The 22473-nt window shown below is 40.3% G+C and overlaps 1 protein-coding gene across 9 annotated transcripts in view; it reads right to left on the bottom strand.

Moving 5' to 3' along the window:
* The window catches only part of cbfa2t3 (CBFA2/RUNX1 partner transcriptional co-repressor 3), a 77529-nt gene that overhangs the window by 42297 nt on the left and 12759 nt on the right, over nt 1–22473 (bottom strand). The window contains exon 1 of one of the 9 annotated variants that reach the window (XM_079865000.1): nt 14667–15593. The exons of 6 other annotated variants lie outside the window; for them this stretch is intronic. The gene's annotated coding sequence lies outside the window, so the exon portion shown is untranslated. Of the gene's footprint in view, nt 1–14666; nt 15594–22473 lie in introns of those variants that run through there. 2 more of the 9 variants (XM_079864999.1, XM_079864998.1) reach the window with 2 other exon arrangements.

Raw genomic sequence — 22473 nt, 5'->3', positions numbered from 1 at the left:
GATGCATGCCCCCAGAAAAGTGGCATTTCTTTTTAAACATAGATTAGCTACAGTAAACGCACAAAGGTAAACATTAAACGTGTGCATGTTCCACCGAGCATGTGTTGAGCAGCAGGCGCCTCTTGTCTCAGTGCTGTCACTCACTGTGGATCAGTTGCCCTCATTTCTCTCCACTGTCACCTTCAGTCAGATAGACCTCCCGAAACACAGCACAACACCCTGACCGTGTGCGGGGGCCACCAGCCCAGGCCATGTTCGGAGAAAGCCCCCATCGACATGTCATGTGCAAAAATAACTAAACGTACAGGGTCACAGCCAAACTACTAACAGCCAGATAATTGGTGCTCGACCTTTGAGGGATGACAGCTGCAATAGGGTGACGGGGTACGAGACGTGCTGAGGGTCCTGAGGAGACAACGTTTCTCATGTTTCTGTGGTTTAAAGCGGACATATCATGAAAATCATCAAGATGTGCTTCATTTTATGTTTTGACAATGCACATCCCAAAGATTTTCAATGAATTTAAAAGGGAACATATCATGAAAATCAGACTTTTTCCATGTTTAAGTGCTATAATCGGGTGCATCTACCAACTCAGAAAAACGTGAAAAGTAACTTTGTTTGGGTGAGACTTTCTCTGCAAGCATGTAAAGAAAAAGCCGATCTGATTTCGCTCCCATTCTGACATAGGAAGAGGATCTTATTATAATATTACCGGCCCTTAATCTGCACGTTTACACACACGGCGCCGCAATTTGGTTTTTGCATGCGACAATAGTGACCAATTCTAACGCAATGGCAAAAGTTGAGCACAGACGAGCACTGAACACTATTAACCAAAGAATGTCACAGCTGTCTAAAGTGTTACCCATAAAATAAAGGAAATGTGTTAAGAGAAAGAGCGACTTGTGCTGCCCCAGGGCAATAAACATAACAAGGTATTAGGACTAATGTCGCACTGGCCAGAATATGCACTAGGGTTAATAGTGCACTGCTCTGTGCATCGCTGTCTCTGTCATTGCCAAATGTAGACAGGTAGAGAGAGATCTCGCTAAAGCCACAAGCCCTGGCCGTCCATCTGTCACTCGGCCCAACAGCTTTCGGTCTCAGTGGGGACATTAAACAAAGAACAGTCACACTGACACACATCAGTCAACATAACCTGAGGACACACGGATGTTAGTATTCAACAGGAGCCATATGCACGATCTGAAATGATTTAAACTTAAAAATATTAATAAAATCCATTCACTCCCAGGGCTTCTGCTTTAACGTTTCCTGACACAACAACAGGCCATAATCACTTCTTTTAATGTACTCTTAGGGGAGCAACACATGGTAATTCCCGCATGCATTCCCAAGGGATTCTGGAAGTTGCCATGGCCTGAAGCATTGGCGTGAACTCCCACAGGAGGACTGGGAAAGAGAACGAGGCGCTGTCGGATATACGCGGACACAAGGTGAGAGAGGCAAGTCGGCCCTGCTCTGCCTGTTGTGGGATTACAGATATCTGATTAATCTGACCAGCTAAAGGACACAGTAGGACACACACACACACACACACACACACGGCACTGGATTTCACTTTTAATACATTAGAAAGTCCATGTATGAGCCCCTTCTCTGACCATCTGTGCTTCCATAAAGCCCAAACAAAGAATTACTTAGATAAGATACGAAGAGAGACATTGCTAACCGAACAGAATGACCGCTTCATTATTGGTAAAAGTATACAGTATATGCCCACCTATAAAAATCACGTTTTAATACTGTATCTCTAAAACAGCCTTTAAGTCTCCCTGTGGTGAAAATCATGTTTTTAATGTTGTTTATATGTCTATGTGGTGTTTTTAATCTGCTTTAAGACAAACCATGTGTAAATTCATAAGTCGACAGCATTGCTGAGTATTTCCTCCTTAAAACTGCAGTGAACCAAAGACAGTCTCAAAAACACGCTTTGAAATCGCTGGTGTTTCTGACGTCACAAACTACCTTGTATCCAATCAGATCAACGTGTGATCGTCAACCAGTGGATCTCTGAGCTGAGTGAGTGGAGGCGGGGCTCATTTGCATATTCATTTTTCAATGAAAAAAAAAAAACCTTTACATATGTTATTTTGTTGATCAAAGATGAGTTGTAAGGGATACAATTACTGGTTACAGTGGGGCTTCTAGGAGATAGTAAGAGAGACAGAGAGAGTGAATAACTCACACAAAGCTATTGCTGGTCATTGCAAGGTGTGTGAGGGACCAGCATGGGATGATATTTTAATGAAACAATTAAGAACTAGCATACACAGCTTTAAAAATAAAGCATGTGCATACACAGTCAATCAAACCTTTATGAGGCACAAGAGCCACACTGTGAGATCAATAAGCCAAATAGATCTAGCTCACAATGCAATACGCTTTTACCAGACCTCCTACAGATGTGTGACTTGATCCTCAATGCTGTGATTCTGTAATGATGTTAAAGCAGTCTCTCCGGGCTTCCGCCCTGACCATATGCTTGATGTCTGGAGGAAAACGCACGTATAGGCCAGCAAAAACTAACCCTGTCCATCTGCTATTGTGCTATAATCTGATTGAAGGGGGGAAAAAACACCACAAAAGTGCTCCTGTTTGTGATTCCAACACTTTTTGGGAGTCTTTTGAGATCAGCAGACATTGCTTTTAGATAAAGATCCAAACACACAAAAATCCAGGGCCAGAATTCTGGTTTCTGTGATTTGCTCTTTTTAGAGTTAGTGTGTGTGAGGGTTGTATTTAGCTATACTTAGTTAGAAGTATAAACTTCTCTTTGAGGATGCCCAGGGTTACCATCAAAGTTAAAATAAATCATGAATAAAGTACTGTTTTGTGTTTTTAAATAGAGTAAAGAGGCAAATATACTGGACAAAAATGATCTTTTAAGGTTACTCTATAGTCATAATAATAAGACTTACATAACAACAGAAGAAGTCTAGTGTATGACCTCATTTAAATAGCTAGGTACACGTGTGTGTGTGTGTGACGTGGTTCCTTGCTCACACTGGCACTTGTTCTAGCCGTTATAGTTCGTCCTGTGCTACCTTTCACTCAAACACAATAAAAACCCCTCAAGGTAACCCTGTCTCATCATTTCACATGGCTTCTTTTCCCTGTCCCTGTAACTACACACACCCCCCTTTCCCCTCCATCCAACCCTCTGTAATTCCCCCAGTCTCTAGGAATGCTCTTGTTTTTAATTTCTCCCAGCTGCTCTGGCTCTGTGCCCGACCGCCTGCCTTCCCACATCTGCTCCCCATCAGGCCGCTGCCGAGTCCACACAAACAGAGGCCTCTCATCAAAACAGCAGGATTACAGCCCTCGACCCCTGGCCGGTACTTCAAGACCCGTCCGTCCGCTATCCCTCAACACAGCCATCCCACCATCTCCCCTCATCATCACCCAAAACCTCATCTATAGACCTCTGGACCGGAGCCCATATTGTAAAAAAAGAGACATTGCCATCTGACCGGACATTATCCCAATATTCCTCTTTGTAGGAGTCTGTGTGAACTAGTATGGGAAGTGTATTGTTACCTAGACCACATCATATGTGCGTTTCCGATGCGAAGGAGGTTCAGGAGGAGGGTCTTCTACTCGAACACCAACCTCTACTCTTACGGGGATCCACTTCACCCCTTAGAAGGCAGCTGCCTATTTACTGTAGGTAGCAGACTGAAAGGCAGCTCGTTATGTATTGGAGTTAGAAACAGAGTTAGAAAGTCAACTTGTCTAATCGGCCAGCATCATGTGCTCTCCACACCGAACTTATCTCTCAATTATTTACAACTCAGAGTACAATAAGGGTGAGAGAGCACGCAACACACAAACACACTCTCTGTGAGCCTAAGCAGGCGTCTTCAGCTGAGCAAATATGTTTTGAGAAAACAAACATTCAGATGGCAATAAATGCGTATTTAGTCACAAGCTGAACAGACCCCTGGGCCCTGAGACTCTGTATATGTATGTGTGTGAGAGAGACATCCAGCATGTACGTGTGTGTGGGAAAGAATGTCGGGGTCACCAAAACTAGTGTGTGTATAACCACAGTACAGTTGTGTTAAAGAGTGTACAGACACGTTCTCTTGTCACTGTTCCAAAGAGATCCACATATCCTTCTGTTATGAGGAAGACGTACGCTAAATGCTGTGGAAGTGGTAAGAGAGGAATATCTCAGCTCAGCTTGACTATACCACTTTATGAACAGAGCGAAAGGAAACCTGTTGATTGACAGATCGTTTTCCAGACACACGTTCAAGGGGGGGTTACCCTGTTTTACCCAAGAAGGACGTGTTCCTGGACCCACATCCTTGTCCCATGTCTAGGTCCTAGACATAGTCCTAGCCCTACCCTAAACCTAATCATTACCTATGCCTAAAATCAGAGAATAATGTTGTTTCCTATCCCTAAAGCTGTAGCAATAGATATACCCGGAGAAAGCTATCCATTAGCATTCCCAGTGGCAGAACGATTCATTATGGCATGTACTGTACTAACATGGGCTAATTGTCAAAACTAACCAGCCAAACCTTGACCCCACTGACCAACAAGGATGCTGATTCAGGAACATGTCCTTCAAAACAAAGTCATGGTCTACTTCAGGGGGGCTTCCTCTTATCTTGCTGGTCCATGCTGGTTTATGCTGATTTGGTGCATGTTGATGGACCAGCTTAACCACCCTGAATAAAGCTGGTAAAACTGGTCTAGGTTAGGTTAGGCAAGTTGAGGAAACTAGGACATCAGGATCTCATGCTATGAAGCAGCATCCAAAACACAAGCTAGATTAGCTCTTATACGTTCTCGGATTTTATTTTGATTTATTGATCAAATTGTACTTAAGTCTCAATGCCATCTGTTCTCCGCAGGGAGGGTGTAATCAGTGGTCAGGACTCTGGAAAGTCCAGCACTACCCAAAAAGGCAAGAAAGAAAAAAACTTCCTTTTCAGATTTCTCCCAATGGCTGCTAATAAAACCCAGATGTTGCTGAGCTTCTCTCTACCCTACTCCCTCCTATCCTCTCTTCAGCCGCCCGGCCTTAGCCATTCCTAAATAAAGGAAAGTATTTGTGACATTCAGCCGAGCCGGGACGTGCCAAGAACAACTCCCCAGCTCGGCCCATCTGGAGTGTGTTAGGACAGCGCTGGGCACCAGTCGAGATGCAGAGATGAGTGTTTGGCCACTTCTGCATGAGTAAGGAACATTCAAGAGCAAATTTACAAGAAGGTGCTTGTTGTTTAGCTTCATGCAAGTGGTCTGGGGTTTTTCAGTGTGAAGAATCTCTCCGTTTCACAGTCCAAGACTCGTTTCTGACTCTCGTGTCCCTCCACCCTTCTGTGGACTTGTTGCGTTTGTAGTTGTTTCCTTTGCTGCCTGAAGTAACCGTCGTGCTTTAGGCGGTGGTCACGGTGTCTGTCGTGGTTCAGAGCTCAAGCTCACACACCTGAACAACAATAACTGTCACAAGCACACACACACACACACACACACACACACACACACACACACACACGTCCTCAGCTCAGACATCTGGGGACCAAGAGTAATGCAGGCATGCAGCCATCACCAACACATCTGTCAACTGATATTCAAAGACACAGAGTTCTTTAGTGAGAGGGGAAGATAAAATAAATGTGTAAAAGGCGAGGAAGAAGGTGAAAGACTGTATGAATTAGGCATACACTCTGGGCTGACAAGATGTCTTGTTGCACATCGCTGTTAAATGACATTATCTCTGTCATCAACTGGCAGATGCGAACACAACAAGCAATGAGGTTTCTATTGGTTTATGGACCAACTGTATGGCCTCGTAATTCTTTACATTAAACATCATCTTTCAGAGAGAGAGAGAGAGTTTGCTTGATGCTGGAAACAACATTAAGCTACACAAAAGAATGAAACAGTTTCGTTCTTCTAAGAGAGCCATAATGTTTTATTAATGCTTGGACAAATAATAAGACATGCTTGTCCTTCAGCCCTACAGGAACGATCGTTATGGAACAATTGCAGTTTTCCCATCAAGGCTGATAAATAATTATAATAGCTTCGCTTTCCCTCAACTCATGTATTACTTTTATAGTATGGAAAAAAAGAGACAAAATGATCTATGACAGGAATCTGTTTGCTCTCCGCACTTCCACAAACAAGCTCCCCAATCAAAACACCTGCAGATTCACCCAACACCAATTAGCTCATCAAGCTTTTAATTACTCTGTTAATTGCATACAGGCAGCGTGAGGGGCGGCTGGGGAATTAGACACAGAAGCCCTCCAGAGGACCCGCCTTGACAATCCTAACAAACAAAGAGGACGCGTGCCAAGCAAAACACACAGGGCCTGTACACACACACACACACACTGCAGATCTCCTGCTCACATGACTGGAAGAAAAACAAGATTGGCTATAACGCCAGGCTACCATGCTCACCATCTGTTACTGCGCTAGAAGTGATGTCACATCCTGTCACATGGATGACTATTACCTGGGAGAAGGATGAACATGCAATGAGTGGAAAGAGTGGTTGTGTGCACTTCTGATGGCCGAATAGCATTGTACCATAGTTCTATTATTTTTACAGTAAAAACCAAAACAATGGTCTACATCCATCAAAATTTCACAATAATATGTGAAATGCTGAACCCTCATGCCATCAGCCGTTACCTCACTGACTCGTTATTTGATTAGACTGCCAAATGTGTCATGAGGCAACCATGTAGGATATCTTTAACTTGAGATGTTTACAGTTGAATGCAGTGCACTGATTCCCATGATGTTTTGTACAGTACTGCTAGTATTTAATTCGAAAATATATCTATTTCAAAGTCTCGGTCATAAGTCAGGATCTGGCTCTGCTTGCAACTGACTTCTTTTTTTCACCCTAACTCGGATAACTAGCTCTTTTTTCTCTCTCCCTCGTATATTCTCTGAGAAAACAGCAGAAGTGTTTGGCGTAGGAGGCGTATCCAGGAAATAGTGGCCCGACTCTTCCTGTGAGACAGGTGCACGATTCGGGCCTGACAGCTGCTGTCTCTCCACTGTATTCACTCTCTCTCGCTCTCTCGTTCTCTTAGGCTATGGCCAGCTGTAGCCTAGTACTGCTCTTGTTTGCTTTGGCTCTTGCGTCATTACAGCTTGCTGATTTATGGAGCACAAAAGGCTATAACCTGCTCAACTCACACACACACATGCAAAAAAAAAAAAAATCACATAAACATATACATAACCAAAGTTATCTATCTACAGTGTATATTGATTAATATTCTCTTCTTCTATGAAATTATTGAAGCAGTAATGGTACAGTGATCCTCAGTATTAAAACCATGTCCCAAGCACACAATTATAATTACTTTCATTCATTCACTTTCACATGTTGCACTTTACTGTATTTTCCAATCATATTTCAAGCAATTCAAACCCATCATGTTGAACAGTGTGCCTCTGAAGTGTCTCAGCTGAAAGAAATAATACATTATTTATCGCCTTTTTAATATATCAGCCAAATTTTCTTATCGGACCGATAACAATGACATTAAAAATGATCATAAATCAGCCGATACCGATATGGTGGCCGATATATTGTGCATCCCTGATAAACTGTAGATAAAATATAAATATAAATTAATATACAAGTGAGCAGCCTACATAGGTGCACTGTTAACAATGCCTAAATATGCTAAATATGTAATGTCAAGATTATAATAATGATTAATTCTCTGTCCTTGTCTTTGTCTCTCGGTCATGCTGTGTCCTCAGTGGGGATCAATTCAGCTCCCCCCCCCCCCCTTTTAATAGACACTTTTGATACTATAAAGTCTCTGCAGGAATTTGTATTCATTTCCATAGGAATATCCTCTTAAAAGCCCCCCCCCCCCCTTCCCTCCTCCAACTGGAACATTCTGGTATCAACAAAAAAATGTTTCTCCCAATTCCATTTGCTTTGAAAACGTTCCTTTTTTTGTATGGAAATTAAACTTCCTTCAGCTGGATCCCTGGTTGTGGAACAATAACTGATCAGAGAAGACCTCTGCGTTAGATTAAGGTCTTCGTAAGAGACTGGAGCCGCAGTGAAATTCAGCTCAAACCCATTTCAAGAATGACAGGATAGTCCGGCGCTCTGCTTCTGTTTCCGTGAGATAACGGCTGCTTTAATTTGTGAAAATACGCTACATCGTACGTCTCCCGGTCCCAATCCAGCCCAGAGCCCCTTCTCAATTCTTTAACATCATTGTGAGGAGAGTTGTATGTGTGTGTGAGGGCTTAATAACTGAACTTCATCTGTAGTTACCACTCAGAACTGTGTGATAACTAACTGGCTGAGGGCGAGAGAGGAACTAGCTTTATCACAGACAGGAGCGCTGATATGAACTTCCACACTGTTTGATTAATAAACCCTTCTACAGCAGGGATTACTCCAGCTGGTGCCCTGTCTCTCAGCCATACTTCCGCTGGCAACTTATCCTTTTATCCTCCTCCCCCCCCCCCCCCCCCCCCCCCACCTTCTTATTTACCAAGAGTTTGCTTATCATCCAAACAAAACAAGCCGAATCATAATGGGAGCCATTTCTCAAAGAGGTTTACAATGTCCCCAGTTTGACCAGATCACGTCTGTTTTTCATTACAGAGAAATGAGGATCCAACAATCTTGCAACATCAGCCTGAGCAGTCTCTTATTTCTTTGAGAAATGTGTCCGTATCTCTGACGAGAGCTTTCTAAAAATGTAAGCTTTAACCTGATTGGCTGATAGATTTCTGTAAGTCTGATGGGAGACAATGTGCGCTTCAGGATCTAACTGCTGGTTTTGGCAGTGTTTGCGAACTTCTTAGCATTAATTAAAGATATACAAGGCACTTAAAGGTGCAGTAAGCGAATTGTTATTGAACACTGTTGATATTTGAAATCAACCCAAACAAACATGCCCCCTCCCTTCATTTCTCCGCCCCCAAAATGCAGGAAACGCAATGCGTGTGTCTTTGGATGTGTCTTTATCATAGCTGAAGCAAGGCAAAATAATGCTTTGTGAAAAATTAAGCAAAGATGATGAACAAACGACAAGGAAGAACAAAAATGCTTTCCTCTTTTGTAATGTCTCTCAGCCATCTCTCTTTCTACAATCTTTCATCAAATCTCCCTCTTGCTCACTCTCTCTCCACCACATAATGAGCCGACACGCCCCCTACTGCTGATTGGCTCACTCTCTCCTTCCTTATCATGAGTGGACATGTCCCCTACTGCTGATTGGCTCTCTCTCTCCTTCCCCATCATGAGTGGACACGCCCCCTACTGCTGATTGGCTCTCTCTCCTTCCCCATCATGAGTGGACACGCCCCCCACTGCTGATTGGCTCTCTCTCTCCTTCCCTATCATGAGTGGACATGCCCCCCACTGCTGATTGGCTCTCTCTCTCCTTCCCCATCATGAGTAGACACGCCCCCTACTGCTGATTGGCCACAAGTGTGTTGTGCTGCTCGGTCCGATTCCACTTTCAACAGCATTTTTCAGAAATCGCTTACTGCACCTTTAACACCAATTAAACTAAACCCTTGAGCACATTTGTATATTCAGTTTTGGAGATTTCAGATTTACCCCCTCTTAAACATGTGATTGGTCACTTCACATGTCAATCAGACAGTCTCTTCCTATCTAAGTGGGCGGGTCTCGGCCACAAAAGCCTACAGAGTGGACCAGACTTAATGCCGATAGTCTATTTTACATGCAATCTTTTATAAAGCTGACTAATTGTGTTTTTAAGATAGGACAACACCATTTCTTGTGAGAACAAATGGGCAAAGGAAAGACAAGTAGAGCGAGTGTCTCTGAGATTGATGTGGTTTTCTCTCTGAGTGAACTCCCCACTCCTACAATGTGGCGTAAATGTGTTTTTGTTACTCCAGATGTTTGGAAGCTGGCCGGCTCCACTGCTCTCTGACATTCTCCTTCTCCCGAAAGAGGACGCCATGTCACAGTAATGTCAAACACATGTGCTCACCGCACCGTCGCCGTCTTTCCCACTGTTTGGAAGGATAAACAGGGCTAAAACTATGGCAATTGCCCCCCTAGCCCATCCCTGCTGCTCCCACTCACTGGCACTCCCGCTGGGAGCCCGGGGTCGGCACTGTAGGATGACCGGATGGGGCAATTTGCCATAACAGTCGGATTTATACAGCCTTCACCCCTGAGTAGGTACTGAGACTCAGTGTATTTATCACTTAACTAGGAGGCCGATCAAATATGACATTCATTAGATGTTAAATATGGGCTGAGCGAGTGGCTACGTTCAGACTGTCAATTCGATTTTTGTGCATATCTGATTGAAATCAGATCAGAATTAGTTAATGTGAACAGCAAAAAAATCGCATGAAACCTTTCAAGCTACATCTGTATGTGGTTTGAAATCCTATCCTTAATTGTTTGGCTGTTCACATTATGTGGCCAATATCAGATTCTGATATAACTAGTCACAGTCCTGAACTGATCCGCATGTGCAAAAGAATAATAACAAAGATGGCACGCAGTCATACGGAAGGCAACATGGAATCCAATGAAGTCCACATTCATTTATAAGTTGATGTGCCGCAGAAGCCAGCGAATTTCAAGTGACCAAAGAACTCATATAGTTCTTTTTCACTTTTTCTCATATAGTTTTCCCTCAAGTTTGCCCTTGTATAGAGCCGTCACCGTAATACTTATAAGTTCTATAACTAACCTCACTGCCGTCTTCCATATTAACCAAGTGACCAAAGAACTTCCTGTATGTAAAGTCTTTTGGAGCGTAGAGTTGTCGATCTAGAGTGATGTAAATGTTGCACTGCAAAACATCAGACATGTATCTGATTCAGGACCAAATATGCATGTAGTCCAAATCAGAAAACGTCAGATTATGTTTGCTTTGTGCTGTTCACACTGTTTTGAATCAGATTTGTGCCACTTTTGCCTGCAATCTCTAAACTCTTCCTGTATCCCATTGATTTTGTGGTGCACACTGTGAAATTATGGATTTTTTATTGTATGCAGCGTGGCATTCCTTTCAATACATGCAACTTTGGAAAGAGGTGTGTGTGTGTGTGTGGGGGGGGGGGTCTTTAACCCAGTCTGAGATTCATTTCCTCACACCAGGACATAAGTGACACATAAGTGCTCTCTGTGGCAGCTAATGACCAGGATAATCTCCACTGAGCTCTTCTAAAGACGTCGACAAATAAACAAAACAGGTTCAAACACCTCTCTTGTAAAGCGTGCGGTCATCCCCACCTGCTCGGGACCGCACAATGCATTATGGGAATTAGGATGAGTGTGTGATCTGACAGCTCTCTAGATATCAGTAATAAAAATGTATGTTACTTTAACCTGGCTCTTTTTCCCTCCATCATAAACGAGTGTGTCTCAGAGCGTCAGACGAAACACAGTAAACGCTGTCATGTTCTCTTGCGTTCGGGAACACACTCGTGTGTGTGAGACGCTTCTGGAGGGAATTAAACCAAATCTTTCTGATCACACACTTCGACTCCGGCGTTTCAGAAACACCAAACCCAACATTTGAGATGCTGCGATGCCATTGGTCCGCTGGCTACTCCAGTTATCCAATCACAGCCTCAATGTTTCTTGATGCACATTGATTTATTCTGTAAATGTGTTTCTATTGTATTTTTTGCTCATCGGATAAAAAATGTATCCGCCTCAATTGACTTTATAAGCGCATTTTTAGCATTGTTATTTATTTGCATTGTTTTTTTATGCAATTAAAAAAAAATAGGTGGATGGAAACATATCTTATGTCGCTCTATTTAACGGAAATGGGATCAGGATATGCTGCATGCCAGATTCGAACCGGTGTACCAACATTATGAACGCAAAAGCCCTTTTTATGTCCCCAGCACATCACAATGTTAACTAATGACTAGTTAACTAACAACCCTTACAGGTGATTATATCAGATAATGAAATACGTTTTCTTTTTTTACTGTAGATTTAAGTTAAGTCTGTAAAACTTTAAATGTTGCTACCGTATTTTTTACGATAATTTTCTGGCAGTCACAGCTGCCGTTTTTTTACCGTATATTTAACAGTATTTATTTTGCCGCCACGTGTTGTGTTAGCTAGGTCTTTCTCACAGGTGATTATATCAGATCTGTAAAATAAGTCAGATAATAAGTCTGTAAAACCTCAAATGTAGTTTTTCACGGTAAATTGCTGGCAACCACAGCTGCCGTTTTTTTTACCGTATATTTAACAGTATTTTTTTTGCCGCCACGTGTTGTGTTAGCTAGGTCTTTCTCACAGGTGATTATATCAGATCTGTAAAATAAGTCAGATAATAAGTCTGTAAAACCTCAAATGTAGTTTTTCACGGTAAATTGCTGGCAACCACAGCTACCGTTTTTTTTTTTACCGTAAATTTAACGGAATTTTTTTCCCGCCACGTGAAGGTCTTTCTCGCAGGTGACAGTCAGGCTACCTGGCCGATCAGGTGCTTATACTGATCGCAGGCTGACCCCTCGTTCTCTCGTCCTCTCCCTCCCCCCTTTACCGGCCGTCTGCCGACACCATCTCCCGCCCACCGCCATCTGCTCCTCTCGTTAATTACGAGACGGCAAACTTCACCTGCACCCGCACTCAAATTACAATAATTACCTCCAGTGCACACCATGTCCCTGCTCTCATTGCAGTCACTGCCACAAGGACACTCTCTCCTAACCTGAAAACAGCTGTCCTGTACACTAGTAGAGTAAACCTAAGATCTCTGCCACACAGAAGCTGACACCTTCCACACGACAGCACAAGTGAGTTTCTCACTGCAGATCAGTGGCGAGTGTTGCACTGACAGTTTGCATTGCACTTTTTTTTTTGTACTAAACTAGATTCACAATGAGTGCAAATCATGAAGTAGTCAGTGTGCATAAAAGTAAATGATTTTGGTGCATAATTGTTTGTTTGTGCATATGAATTTTGGTGCATAATTGTTTTTAATGTTTTAAGCATATGTAGCTTTTGTCAACAATTTGCATAAACATAGCCATTATGTTAAGACTGTGTCTTAAAGGGACAGTTCACCCAAAAATTTGAATTCTGTCATCATTTATGTTGTTCCAAACCTGTTTGAGTTTCTTTCTTCTGTTTAACTAAAAAGAAGATATTTTAAAGAATGTCAGTATAGCCAGACAGTTAATGATAGGAAAAATAAAACTATGGTTAAGTCAATGGCTAACTGTTTGGTTAACAACATTTCTTAACATCTCTTCTTTTGTGTTCAGCAGAAGAAAGACACTCATACAGGTCTTGAACAACATAAGGGTGAGTAAATGATGACAACATTTTTATTTTTGAGTGAACTGTCCCTTTAAGAACTAGTATGATCAACTATCAGTTAGTTACTTTTCAGTGTCAAATTAGAACAATCTACATTTTTATGTAGCTGACTTATTATGAACGGCCTTAAAGGGGAAAAAAAAGTTGACTAACTTGTAAGCTTAGCAGTTTATAGTAACACTGACTCTAAAGACCCTCAAACAAGTTCTCCATATCAACACACTACCAATGTCTCCTCATCTGGCTTTACTTCATATAATGACTCTTCTATGAAAGCAAACTGAATCATTTTGATTAATGAATGGCGTTCTCTTAGTCGGTGCGCAGGGATATTTGCCTGTAAAAGCTGTAGGGCTGTTTGGTGGTAATGTTTAAGGATAGTCTGTGGCCACAGTGCGGTTTCACCTTTAGACATTCAGCTGTTGGGAAAACTATTACCGTCTGTTCATTCATAATTCAGCTGCTCTTTACTGGGGTCAATTGAAGAGTAAAGTGGTGGTTTGCAGGAGCATCAATGCTGACTGGGCTGGACTGAAGGACAGTTAAGACAAGTGATGTTGCAACAGAGCATATTGTGGTTTCATCCATCGGTGTGCTGGCAAGGTTGCAATGAACAATTCATCATAATGCACCAGATCAAATCTTCATTTTTCTGCTCATATCTAGACTAATCATTTTAAGATGAACAGGTGCAGAGATTGCCAGGCCGATGACTGCTACTTTTCCATTAGATTAAAGCTTAAATATGCTGTAGTTTTGTTATCAGCCAGATTGCTTGTCAGTGAAATAATGTTTTATAATAAACATAAATGAAAGCTCTTTCTCTTCAGAATATGTGAATTAAGGCAGCATGTGAGCAAATTTCTGACAGATCAGATCAAGCTGAATCGTTTTTAAAGAGGTTGGGATTTTTTTCCATTAAATGAACTTTTCCATTTTTTGTTTTTGTTTTTCCTATATCAGTTTCTGGGTTATTTTCATAGACTGTGACTAAAACGAATAGGCTAATTACAGAAATATATTTTGTATGACTTAATATAGGTTTAATTTTTGTTTCGAATTCATTTTAGTGATAATAGAACATTTATTGATAATAACAGGCTCCTAATTAGATTCGAAATAACTCGTTTGAAATAATTGTTTGTATTTCATATTTAAAACTGTACCTGTCCTGAACACACGTTGTTAATCATTTAATTTCTATATTTGGTAGCCTACTAGAAGACATATCCAGCTTAACAAGCATATAAAATAATCAGCCCATAGCCTACTATACTGAAATGTTTGTAAGGAATAGCCGTTAATATTAAACGATAAATAAAGCAGAGGCATAACTTACTTTTGAAGGTCGAAGTCAAACTGAGGTAATTGCAGCCGAAATAATCCACGCGAAAAATAAAAACAGAAGGGAGATTATTACGCCTCGATCTTCATTGAAAAAGGTAAGAACTTTCCAAAATGAATAAAAATCAAATATGCCTTTTTGTAAGAGTGTCTGAAGATAGAGAGAGTTCTGAACTCCTTTGGATTGCACGCGATGTTGACTTTCGTAATAAATAATGAGGTAATTCAATTTGAAGAGAACGAAAATATATCATACAAAGCTAGAACACAGCGGAGATTTAGTATTAAAGTAGTGAGACTTTGGTATTACGTTCCTTTCAAATGTCAAAATCTTGATAAATTTCTTAGTAAAAATGTATCGGGCGAAAAAAAAAAGTTCGCTTCGATTTCTCAAATCACAAAAAAATAAATAAATCGCAAAGTCCTCCGATTCAGATCTCGCGGTCTTGATGGATTTTATATCATATTCCACAGAAGATGTCCGCGATCCCTCCAATAACATAGAATATGTTTTTTAATATTGCCACTGATGCTCCATTTTCTCCAAGTAGAAGTGTAGTGGATATTGTCTGTGGTAAATCCCGAAAGTCCTCGTCTAAAGAAACGATTTAGATAGGGAGTGTTTCAGAGATCTTTCCGTTAATACTCCAACTGTCCTTCGCGAACTCCCGCCACACCGAATTCGAAAAAACGGTCCGTTAAAAACATCATTCGCGTCCCGGCTAAACTGATGCTACACATTCCGCGTTGTCTCGCTCTGCACCATCTCGCGTTTTGGTTTATTTTTGTTGTTGTCAGTGGTTGGAAGCTGGTGTGTTGTTGTCTAATGACCCTTCTGTCTGCGTTTAAAACACCATCTGGAGAGGAGAAGCGTTCTCCTGCGCTCCTAACCCCCCTCTCTCTCTCTTCTCTCTCTCTCTCTCTCTCTCTCTCTCTCTCTCTCTCTCTCTCTCTCTCTCTCTCTCTCTCTGACAGCCTGCCTCCCTTGTGCGGCATAACCCCCTTCTGATATTGACGATTCCTAATATAATTCATATCACATTTTTAATAGACCTGCTATTAACATAATTAGGATGTGCCCACAATTTTCTGCAATTCTTAAGGGATCATAAGCGCTGTCCCTGTCTCTGATAAAAATGTCAGATTGATTCTCCGGAGAGCAGTATTATTGATGGTCAGGGAAACGGGTTTTTGAATGTATTTTGATCAGGCGCCGCTAGGGGCCGCTGTTTCCCCATATCACGTACACGCGCATTCATCAGGCGATTGACAGCAAGGCAGCTGGTGCCCGAAGCCCGATCGAGGCCATTCACATCAGATGGGAGATATGATGTTTTTGTAACATAGTTAAACTGAGTATTTCATTTTACAGGAGCATCACTAAAACATTGGCTGTTGATGGATGGATAGTCCTACTTTTAGTAGTAGGCCTAATTTAGCTATAACTGCCTACTACTATGCATACTGTTTTATTTGTGTGGTAAAAACAATGTATAGTAGGCAACACTACAAATTTCAAATATTAAAGCAAATTGTACACATATTCCAACATTTGACAACAGAGTATCCAAATACTTTTTGCCTTCATTTGGTTTATCATTTTCAACCTAACCAATGTTTTATGAAAATGTATTGCAATAAATGGCACCCAGTTTGATATTCATAAGTGTCCATATATCAGTTCACTGAATGTGTCTGAGACTTCTTATACGATGACTGTATTGTCAGTAGTTATTTATTTCGAGACTTTAATTATCCATATTGTTTTATTTGTGTGGTAAAACAATATATAGTGCACTACAAATGTCAAATATTACTGCAAATAAGTGGCATCTGCATACACATTTCCAAGCCACACAACAAATGTTTTATGAAAATGTTTTGCAATAAATGGCACTTGATATTTTAACATTCAAGTGTGACTGTATGTGACAGTCGTATGCACTATTTATGAATATGGATAAGAGATGGCATTTCCACCGATTCTTCTTGTGGTTTGGGGAGAATATTCAATGCAGAACATATTCTGAGGCATTGACGGAAAAGCTCTAGTAAATACAGCTGCCGCTGCTGCTAGAAAATGGACCAACTTCTCCATTTTATTCAGTTGATTCCCCCAATTTTTGACTGTTTAACCATCGCTGCACCTGTTAGCCATTCACTGTTATTGTGACTCAGTTTTAGGGGAGGATTTAGCGGTGTCACCGCAGGTGAGCTGATGAGAAACACACATCTGCCTTTCTTTCTTCCCCACCCCTCAGAAACGAAGGATGTAAAGACATGTAAACAAACACAGTTAGTGCTGTTGGAGAAAAGTACACAGAGACATCTGCCCCGTTGCTCCTTCACTCACACCATTGCTTGGTCAGCCTGAGAAAGATTATAAGCACTCCGATAAAATCACAAATATGACATAAATCCATTACTGGTTATTGTTACGGATTTTCTTCCACATTCCACGGTTATATTTATTTATTTTATATATAAGCGCACATATTTTTTTTAAACTTTATTTTACAGTGTAATTTCTGCAAGTTACATGCGGTTACTATAGTGTAAGTAACTAAATACTTACCATAGGGTTAGGATTAGCGTTTGGTTTAAGGTTAGTTGCATGTAATTATGCATAATTTATAGTTATTACTAATAACTATAAATTATGCATAATTACATGCAACTAACCTTAAACCAAACGCTAATTCTAACCCTAGGGTAAGTATTTAGTTACTTAATATTAATCAGTTCTTAAATATATAATTACAGTGTAACAAATCGTAAGTAAAAAAATTGACCAGTTACACATTTGTATTACTTTACAATAAGGTCTCATTAGTTAACTAACAATGAACAAAACATTTGTTACAGTGTAGTATAGTATTATTATATATTGTTATGTTAATTCGGGTTTGTTTAAATATTAGCATACAACTTTAGGTTCTATTGTGTATTATTAAATGTTGAAATTAACATTAAACATTAATAAATATTGGTAACTTTATTTTAAATTCACGATTGTTTTTTAAATAGACGATCACGATTCTGAATAGTAAACTAAACAAAATAACCTGTAATTTACAAGAGGTTCTGACAAAATGTCATTGCTGCAGTCTATTTTTTTTTTATCGATAATTTGAATTAATTCATTTAAAAAGTTGGGTTGTGTGAATAATTCAATGACTCACTCATAAATACATTACTTGTTTCATTACTGGATGAATGCGTTTTTGAACGAATCTCTTGAATGAATGATTGAATGACAAAAACATATTTTAACAGTCACGTGTCGCCACCTACTGGCGTAACTCTGTAATTAAATACAATCTTTATTTGAAGCGTCACGCTACTGTCAAAAGGTGATTTACTCTCTTTGATCACTATGGTAGACATCAGCGTTTATATCAGAACTACATATATATTATGAATTATTGACAATGGCTACCGAAGCGGCGTGTTAGCTTAATGCTAATTCCAGTTCTCACCGGGTTGCTGCAATCGTTCGCCAGCATTCATATCTTTTCACTCGTTGACGTCCCTCGAGGAAGCAAAAATCGGGCTGATATCATGTCATCAGAACCAGGCATAATGCAGCTCATTTATGTACCTTATTGTAAAGGGTTACCCTTATTTTACTGTAAACAGTTTATATGTGCACTTAAAAAATATATAAATATCCATCAAATGTATCTGTGATGTTTCCAAATAGTCATTTCAACCCCCCAGTCCATCCGTTCTAGAAACTGATTTGGATAAAAAAATGGATAAAATCATAGGATTTAGCCTACATTATTATCCTAATTTTACCTGAAAATACATCACATTACTGAAGTAAAGAGCTTTACATTGACTTAGCGTGTGAGTAAAAGCATGTGTGTGTGTGTGTGTGTGTGTGCCAGTGTGAATGTGTGTGAAGTGAATAGAATTGAACACAACTCTAGATCAAAACTCTCAGCCTTGAGAAATCCAGTAAAAGCCCAGCCCTCATTGCTCCGGCTCCACCTCTCCTTCTCATGACAGCTAATACCCAGCTCACAGATATGGAATAAATCCTCTACACCCATAATTCTTAATCCACCGTACTGAAATATGTGGTCAACTCTGGTGTGGACATGCAATATCTGCCCAGATATTTGAGGATTTTTCTACAGCCAAATGCAATCTGCCTACATTTCAATTCTGAATGTGTCAGTCTATGTGAGGGCAAACATCTCAGATCAAGTGTGAGACATTGGGATCTGTTTAAAGAGATTAAAACCACCATTTCTGGGTTATTTGGCAACCCAGCGCTGGGTAAATATTGGACAGAACACATGCTGATTACTTTTACCTAGCGTGTTGGGGTTTTATACGAAGAGTTCAGATGCAAAAGCCTCTAAGTGCCATCTGAAATTTTCTAGAATGATCATTTTTATAAAGCTTGTATATTTAAGTTCAGTAAAAGACAATTAATAGGTAATTTGCATTGCCATTTAAGTGAAATTATTGAACTTAAATAAACGAGCTTGATAAAAATGATCATTCTAGAAGAAAATTTCAGATGGCACTTAGAGGCTTTTGCATCTGAACTCTTCATACACTCTAAAAACTGCTGGGTTGTGTTAACCCAATTTTGGGTCAAATATGGACTAACCCAACGTTGGGTTAAAAAATGCTATTTAAAAATGGACAAATTGCATTTTGGACAAAATCAAAAATGGACAAAAATGCAATTTAAAAATGGACAAATTGCATTGGTTACATTAAAAATGTAAACCAACGGCTGGGTTTGTCCATTTTTAAATTGAATTTTAACCCAACGTTGGGTTAGTCCATATTTGACCCAACATTGGGTTAACACAACCCAGCATTTTTTAGAGTGTACATTAACCCATTTGCTGGGTTGTTTTTTCGACAGTGCTGGGTCAGTCAATGTGCATATTGAAGGTTTTTCATTTTAAATGATAAAAATGCACTCTAAAATCTCTGTTATATACAGTATATGTAAGACGTTTTATTCAATCACGACTTCAGAAGTGAGACGTATGAAGTTTCTGATCTCCTCGGTCTGTTTGAGGTCTGAAAACCCCCAAAGCCCTTAATAACAAGCTATTCCAGAGTATTCACAATATTATCAAACTAATTAAAAATGCAACTTGATCTTCCATGAAAAGATCAAGACTATCGAAACACGAATTTTCACAAGCTAAGATTTTCCGATTGTGTTTGTTTGTTTCAGACTGGCCCCGAACCACAGCATTACTGTACTGGAAAACACACACCTTCCTGGAAATACACACCAACTTTGTGGTAAAACAGATGGTTAGAGCTTCAGTAATATCCACTGGCTGGAATTTTATGTTCAAGGGAACGTATTAAAAGTATTTGAAGGGGAAATAACTTTATTTTATACACACAGCAGGGTTTTCTGGGTGTTTTCAAAGAGCTCGACTATACTCCTTCTGATGCCTAGATTAGGGTCGTTCCTTCTGTTTAAATGATATATATACACTGATTATATTATATATACAAAAAATAGTGTTGGTGGAGCTTGGTTTAGCAAAGACTGGTAATAAACTGAGAAACTTGTGTTTTGTTTTAGTCATGCTTCTGTGATTTCTCCACTTAGGAAAAGAATCTCACAGATATCAACCATGTTGAATCTATATGGTTCAAACTTTTTGCATCTAATCCTTTTATATTTTCTCTCACATACATTGTATATCGTCTTCATCAGGATGGATTTCTGGTTGTCTGATGGATAACTGGTTGTCCCGGGGCGTGATGAAGTGTTTATGGCTCTCTGAGGAGTTATAGCCCTGTCTGTCCTAACCCGTCAGGTCCGTCTACGGCCACACACACTTACTCACACACTCCTGCTATGCCTTTGTCTTATTGTGAGGCTAAAGCTTCAGAGAAAGGGTTCAAATGGATGGGTTAAGCATGAAACATACTTCTATGGTGTATTATTTATATTAAAGGAGCTGTATGTAAGAAATGTATTTCAATTAATCATAAAATGGCCCTGATATGTCACTAGACATTAAGAAATCATGTTCATTTCAAATACTTATATCACTGACAACAGTAGTACGGCCAGGATATTGTCATTTAAAAAGTGAAGTTGCAGCCCTCAACTGATGTTGATGTTGTCATCTTGTGTTTTGGCCTGAAGCGCCACCCTCCACCTATCTACCAATCACGAAGTCAGTAGTGTTTCGGCATCCGGGTTGCCAGCTCTGCTCTAGTTACCACAGCTGCAGCTCCTTGTAGCAGCCTACGTTCCTGCTGGATCCTGCAGCATATCTGGCAACCTCGAGTCAGGGGGGAGGGGGAGGGGATACAGTGATTGCAGTACTAGTTTTGGCCACAATCTTACATACGGCTCCTTTAAAGTGCACCTATTATGCTATTTTAAAGGATTTTAATTTTGTTTTGAGGTTTTCTACAACAGGTTTACATGCATCCAAGGTCAAAAAACACTTGAACTTTCTCATAAATATACATTGCACATCACCACATTTGGTTCAATCAAGGATTCAGTCTCTCTAAACCCCGCCTTTCTGAGAGCTTCCTCTGCTCTGATTGGTCACATGGACTGGTCTGCTGTGATTGGTCGAATGCTTACAGCAAGTGTCAAAAACCAAAGGCTCATTAGCATATCTGAATTTCAGCTCTGGATCATCCTTATCTTTTGACACACAGTAAAACAAATAGTAATGATGGCTCTCAAAAATGATATAAAAATTTGGATTTAGATTTATCGGCCAATATATCGGTTATCGGCTTTCAGATATAAAGAATTATCGGTTATCGCTATTGGCCAAAATGTTCATATCAGTGCATCTCTACATACATATTTTACATTTTAAAAAAACCTGCATGTAATTAAAGCTATTCCTGTGAACACTTTAATAATGACACTGTTGACCTTCTTAACCCAACATTAAACCTTAACCTTACCACCAAACCTGTCCCACCTCAATAGCAGCATTACAGCGCAATACAACATCAACACAATGAAAAACGGATATGAAATTATCCGTCTCAGTGTTGGGGTTGATGATCATTCATAATGAATGCAAAACGCCAAAATGACCCAAATTTGGGTTGTTTTTAATTTGAACCCAGCACTTTTAGAGTGTATAACGCAACAGGAAGCATCTACAACAGGACTGTGATTACAACACTCACTGCAATTGCAACATGCAGTTACGCAGAGTTTCTGGCCTTATAGAGTTGCAGTGACTGGAGCAAACGGTGCAACATGGGATTCTTATCGCCGTGACAGCAGTTTGATTGACAGCTCTGTGCTCTCATGGGGGGTGCGCTCGCAGACAGCCTGTCAATGTCAGCGCCTGACAGGTCCTCCTTTCTAGCTCATTTAGGGCTTTGTTGATGCTCTCTACACTTCTCCGAGTGATCGCTTTCAAACCCCTCCATTATGAGATGTATCTCTATTCCTCTGACCTTCATCTAGTGGCATTAAGAGTGTCCGTCCGTCTGTCTTTCTGCATCAGATAGAGGCCTTTCCACACTAATACGCTTTCGTTTTTTTGAAAATGCATCTTTTTCTCTCCTTTTTAGCCTTCAGTTCACACTGAGACGGCGTTTTTATTAATGAAAACAAAGCTTTTTGAAAAACGCTCAATTTGAGAATGCCGTTTTCGCGTTGTAGTGTGGACTGGGAAAACTGAGGTATTTAAAAACGATGGCGTAAGTTTAGTCACGTGACGCATATTGCACCAATATATATTGATGTTTATAGTGGTATTGTGGCTGTTATGTGCTTTTCACTTTCACACTGTTGTTACTTCACACACTCTTCA

The sequence above is a fragment of the Squalius cephalus genome, assembly GCF_949319135.1.
Source record: "Squalius cephalus genome assembly, chromosome: 3".
In the NCBI taxonomy this organism is placed as follows: domain Eukaryota; kingdom Metazoa; phylum Chordata; class Actinopteri; order Cypriniformes; family Leuciscidae; genus Squalius; species Squalius cephalus.
Note: the sequence above shows the minus strand (reverse complement) of the source record. Positions and strands in the feature narration are given on the sequence as shown.